Here is a 6,264-nt window from a genome sequence, read left to right as displayed (position 1 = left end):
CACAAGATGGCCGCTGCCGGAGTGGCAGCGGGGCGGCGGCGGGCGATGGCGGCGCTGCCCCGGGGCCCGCGTGTACTACTGGAGGAGCAGCAGCAGGGCGCTGTGGCAGCCCCGGTGTGCCGGAGCTGAGGGGGCCGCTGGGCGCTGCAGGAAGCCCGGCCCGCGTGGTGAGTGCGCTGCCTCCGCCGCGGGGTGCGGGGAACAATAGGGCGGGAGCGCTCTGCCCGCCTTGCCGAGGAAGGAGGCGGAGGGGCGGGCGCTGGGACGAGATGAGCTCCAGAGGTGCTTTCTACTTCTAACAATTCCGCGACTTTGTGCCTCGCCAGGCCTCAGGCTCCTGCCGGGCTCGATTTCCGAACGCCTCGGCAGGCGGGGAGGGACCGCGGCTCGCTGTGCCCGATGGGGGGGAGGCGGAGAGCGGCTGGGTCCGGCTGGGGGTGGGGAGAGGCGGCATCGCCTCAGGCTGCGGCGGCCGAGGGACAGGCGGCTTTTGTGTGCCCCCTCTGCCTGCTGTTGTTGTTTCCAGGGGCTCTGCCTGCCTCTGCGTGAGAAAACTCGTCCCTGTGTCGCGTTGAACAACAGAGACGGGGGGAAAATAATGACAGAGCCCTACCCGTCCCCGGGACACCTCTCCGCCCTGGGTTGTGGCTCTTTTGTCTGTCGTGCCTGAGGGAAGAGCGAGGTGGCCGCGGCTCCCTGTGCGTGGGGACAAACGATGGCGAAAGCGCACAGGATCTCCCTGACTTGCAGTAGTTTTTCCACCCTGGCATTGTTTTGGCTGTTGGATTACACCCACAGAGTGGGTAGGGTTTCATGCTGGGGGTGCGGTGTTGGTGTAGCTGGGATTTAATTTGCTTTGATGGTTGGGAATGTCCTGGTGTCAGGTTTTGTCTTCAAAAGCCATTGTGAGGTCTGTCTTGTTTTAAAGCAGGGAACTGATGAAGGTTTTGGTTTTTTTCCCGTAGGAATTGGGAATGTTTTGTTTATCTCTGCACCCCTTTTTATCCAGAATGTATCTCTTATTTTTATACATTTTAGTCAAGTATGCGTGACAAATCATTTGTTCCTCCAGCAGAAGCTACGGTTTTCTGTGCTTTTTTTGCCATATTGAAAATGGCTGAAGTGGGGGAAAAAAATTAAAAATTTGCAAAAATAATTAACAGATTCAAAGTAACCTGGATTGCAGCTGAGCTGCTTTAATCATTGTAACTGGTGTAGCAATGCTGTCATTTAATGACTCTGCTGGAAGATAAATGCAGCATTTATACTCTATTCACATTATTTGGTTATAGAATTGTGAGATAATACAGGAATACTCTGAGGCAGAAGTTAATGTATTCCTAAACTTATGTTTTCTTGCTTCTTTCAGGCTTATGAGGATGTGGAGGTGGTTAATTTTGTCAGCTATAAATGTCTGTATTGCTGCATTTGAAGTCAATGAAGCTAATATGGAACTTCATGGCTGTATAAATAACCTGTGCTCAGGAGCAGTTGGTACATTATTGCCAGTTTCTGACTTCACCAGGAGCTCCATGCCTTTCTTCAGTGCATTAATACACAATGCTGATAATGAAATTATGGTTCCCACTAACGTAAATAGAAGCAGGCGTTATCAGGCACGTTTTCCTTTCCCAGTGATAGCTTATTGCTTTGCCTTCCTGTCCTAGAAAAGGGTCTGTCAAAGCAGACAGCCTGACAGGCTGCTTGGAGGGAAATTTAGAAAGGCAGGTACCATCAGAGCAGTCTGTTTTGACAACCAGAGACTTGAGTTTGTCAATCATTTATGAGCAGCAGGAACCTTCCTTGACATAAGTGGGAAGTAACTTGTATGGTTTCTGGTGTTTTGCTGTTCGTTTTTGTGAGGTTTTTTTTTTTCAGCTTGTATCCAAACTAGCTTAGTTTAAAATGAAATATTCTATAAATGTCTGATGGGATTGTGGTGTGCTGATAATTTAAACTAATGTTCCAGTGAGCAGATGAATGTATGAATCTGGAAATTGCAGACGTTAATAACACAGACTTTAATTTAGGGGCATCTTGAGGCGTGTATTATTATATAAAAGGGCTCATGCTAAAGCAGATGAAGAGAAATGAGCAGGAATGCTTTTGGAAACTTCTGACGTGTTGCCAATGATTCACCAGCAATCTGGGTGGAGCCATTATCAATCTTGTTGAATTAAGCATCACAGAAGTTGAGATTCAGTGAGTGTATATTAAAATAATGCTTTAATTACTTTGTATGGGGCTTAGAAGCCTTGGGTGGCACTGATGCTGGCTTCCTTTCATAGTGATGGCAAAAACTGATATCCCATTTAATGAAGGCCTCTATCTCTTAACTAACCAGTGCTGTAAAAGGTTGTTTCATGATACTTAGGAAATTGACCTTTCCCAGTCTGTAATATGTAGTGATATGAAGGATAATTAGTTGTTTTTTTTTTTAATCTGCACCAAGAATTACAGTTTACATGCTGGATACCTGGGGGAAAAGTGTTCCAGCCATTTGAAAGAACTTGTGGAGTCATAGCTTTCCAATGGTATGATATGTACAGCTGAGTTAGAAGGAGAGAACTCATCTGCATGTAGGTTCCCAAACTTCCCAAGAAGCTCAGAACTGTGATGCAGAAGCCACTATAAGGTATCTTTTAAGCAGGTGACCTTTATAAAACTTTTTTTTTTTTTTTTGCGAAGCCTACTCATTTGCAAAGCCTACTCCCACCATGGATTCATTGAGTCAGTTTGCAGGTGAAAGTCTGTGTGGTTTTGTGGTGTTTTTCCCACAGCCAGTAAATCAGGTGGTTGCTTGCTGGAGCATCCCAAGTAACATTGCAGGTGGGCCAGAAAAACAAATCTGACATGGCAGATAAAACCTAGGGGAATTAGTAGTGTGAAGTTCATGTCTTGGACTGTACTAGGTAACAAGTGGGAAACCATTATCTATAATATGCTGCTGTTGTGAAAGATTATTATATAAACACTGCACTGACTGAAATTTCAGTGTGACCTTCAAGATTCCATGTAGGCTCTGTTACAGTAATGCAGTCTAGGGACTCTGCTAGCTGAGAAAGAAACCACAAATGTTTACCTGGTTATATTACTTTCCTTTCTGAGCACAGGTTCCACAGTGTGCCCAGAATTGGGTGCAGTTCCCCTCACTGAGTCTGACCACTTGTTTTGCTGAAGAAGTGCATCTCTTGATAATTACTTTTTGCATCAGTCTCATTTTCTTCATTACCAGTAGTGTTGAAATTGAAATGGTATTCGATTTCCAAGGGCTAACTGATTTCCTAATGAGGTTTTTTATTTGTGGAAGTGGGTTAATGGGCAAGAAGGTGCAAAAGTCCTGATGGCTTATTATAAATAGATTTTTCTGATATAAAAATAATTTCAGGTTAGAGTGCTTGAGGAAACAGCTTTCCTGTTACTGCATGGTAGCAACACATTTGGTGCTATGAGCTGGAGAAGAAAGAGATTTTGGTGATAGAAATAGGAAGAATTCTAGATAATTTGCTGTGAATGTGTGTTGTCAGAGGCAGTACCAGTCGTGCAGTGCTCTGTGTTAGGAAGTGTAGAGGGTGTTTCATGCAGGTGTGGTGGGTGTCCTGGCCTCACATTGAGATTCCTTTCTAATGCAGTGAGCGGGGAGGCAGCTGCAGGGAGTCTAAGGCAAACTGCCAGTGGGCAGAGAGGACTTCTCATAGGCATCAGGGCATATATGCATGTACAAAAGGGCCTGGACATCCCATGCAGCCTTTTACATGCAAACTTCTGCCCCACATGCTAGGTTAGATTTTCTTCCCCCAGAAAAAATAAAAAAGTATTTCAGGAATCCTAAAAGTTACGTAAGATCTCTCTTTATCACTTGATTGTACAAAGTAGGTAGAGGCCTGTGTAAGCTACAATGTAAGCTACCTTGTTAGAATGAAGACATTTTTAGGAATGTGGATAAAAATCTTCATATGAGAGAGATGTGAGGAGGAGAGGGGAAACAAGGGAAGAGGATTGTTTTGACACACAAAAGGATTCTTTTTTCTTGTTCTGCTACATCAGAAATGGAAGATACACAGTTAAACTGAAAAGTAGTGGAAATGTTGCTGAGGAGCAGATCTTTCACTTGCTTCACACAGATTGTGACAGAGTTGCCATGTAATTTGATACAAAGAACACAGAAGAGAGTGTTTGTGTCAGGGAACGTTTCGGTGAGTCGGGAATTCAACATTTCAGAAGCTGGAGGATTTATTGACAGTTATGCCTTCCAGCCATGGTCACTAAAACCACCAGAAGGACATGTTGTTCTTGCCTCTGGCCAATAGACCTCCCTCACTGGAGATTGCTTGCAAAACCACTTTTTGAAGTATTAATTTTCAATTACTGGTTTTCTGGTGTTTGTGGTGTTCATATTATATTGATCTGAGACAGGACTGCTTCAGCTACAAGACAACTGAAGGAACAAAGTGTTTGGTGTAGCTGAAATGTGCCAGGCTGGGAAAATGACATCTCACAGGTGGTTCCTTATTTCCTTTAGTTTTTTGTTTTAACAGGGAAAGTCTGGTTGGTCTCATCTCTCTACTATTCCAGATTAATAGGTGTTTTTAAAATTGTCTTGTTAAATACTCTTTCAAAGCAGGCTGTTAATCTTAAATAAAAATCTGGACATTTCAAATGTAATTATTTTTCAGAATGCTTCCGTGTTCATTAGATTCTGTCAGGATAAGCTTTGGAAGGTGAGGTGTGGTGGTTTTTAAACCTGTTGTTGTTAACAAAATGCTGGTTGATCACCTGATGGAGCAGGAACGTTTCTAGCTTGGATCTAAAGGTCTTCTCAGCACTTTTTCCTGAACTCATTTGGAGCAATTACTTTAGTTCAGATAGTGAGCAAGTTGGAAGGGTTTTCAACTCCAACTTTGAACTTCCTTGCTCTTTACAAGGGAGACATCTACTATAGTGGCAGGAATCTCACCTCTTTGCTGTGCATTGGAGTTTTCAGAGACTTGTAACTAAATATTTTTGATTAATTGTGTCAGCCAGTGTTGGTCCCCATCTCAAAATTAGGTGCTACCTTTAGGGCAAAAGGAGTCAGGTTCAGGGAAGGTATTACAATGGGAATTAATTGAAATTCATGCCACAGAGGATGGTCTTAATTACCTGCTTGTTAATAAACCAAGTTCTGTGGAGCACTCCCAGTGTTGGTAGCATTTAACTTTCTCCATTTACTCATAATGGCTTGGCACTCTTCACTTTCTGTAGCAATTGTGTTTGAATTAGGAACTTCTCCCTGTCTTACTACAGTCACTGTGTAATATAAATGCCCTTGGAAAGTGACTGAAATAAAACTTTTACTGTTGACTTACTTTTTCTGTAAGTCACATTCTTTCAGTTTGTTCTCCTTCACCTCCATTCCTTTTGTTACCACTTTAGAATGGAGGTCCTTGAGGTGCTATTTGATGTTAGAACTGTACCAACAAATGGAACTGTTAGGATTTCATTATCCAGCTACTCACAGTACAGCAAGATAAAGTGTTTTGTCCTCTGGGTTTTTGGTTTTTTTTCAGTTCTGTGCTAAGATATAAGAGCTGAAGGAGACACCTTGAAATTAATGGAGACCAAATTGTAAAGTAAGTTGTAGAAAGTGAGTTTGATTAGCCTGTGTGGCATTCCTGAATTGTGGCATGTTGCATAAACATTATTTTATGGCCATTAATGATTCTGGCAGTTATGCAGGCCTAATGATAATTAAAGCTCACCTTTCTGATATAAGCTCTTCTCTGGGAGGCTTAGTAGAAAAAATTTCCCTGCCTTTATAAGTGAACATTATGCTAATGAAATCTTGAAACATCTGCTTATGAGTCCACTGAAGCAATCATCTCTGTCTGTGGTGTGTCACAATTTAAAATCCCTGTTTCATTGTACAAAAATCAAGCTTGGGTTTTGTGCCACAGATGGAGGTGGTTTGAGGAGATAGGAAATAGCAACATGCTGTCCTGCTTTACAATCTATGTATGGAAGGAAGAGCAGGAATTGTGAAACAAATCTCAGCCTCATCCCTCTACAAATGAAAAATCTTCACAGCTGTGTATGATGTTGCACATGTATTTCTTGAGCTCTGCTGGAACAATTGTTGACCACAGTGTCCTGGAAGTTGGTTCTGCATGTGTCTGAGGGGCTTCATACCAAATCACCACTACTCCTCTAATGTAAACAGAACTAATTCATCATGTTGCAAAGATCTAGATAATTAGCTGTTGGTCATCATACAGAAATTGTCAC

The 6,264-nt window shown here is 42.8% G+C and overlaps 1 protein-coding gene across 1 annotated transcript in view; it reads left to right on the top strand.

Moving 5' to 3' along the window:
* The first annotated feature begins 62 nt into the window (after positions 1 to 62).
* RC3H1 (ring finger and CCCH-type domains 1) overlaps positions 63 to 6,264 on the top strand; it is a 73,653-nt gene continuing 67,451 nt past the window's right edge. Inside the window, exon 1 of the mRNA XM_063165488.1 lies at positions 63 to 167. The gene's annotated coding sequence lies outside the window, so the exon portion shown is untranslated. The remainder of the gene's footprint in view (positions 168 to 6,264) is intronic.

This window comes from Melospiza melodia, chromosome 11 (genome assembly GCF_035770615.1).
Source record: "Melospiza melodia melodia isolate bMelMel2 chromosome 11, bMelMel2.pri, whole genome shotgun sequence".
Lineage (NCBI taxonomy): Eukaryota > Metazoa > Chordata > Aves > Passeriformes > Passerellidae > Melospiza > Melospiza melodia.
Note: the sequence above shows the minus strand (reverse complement) of the source record. Positions and strands in the feature narration are given on the sequence as shown.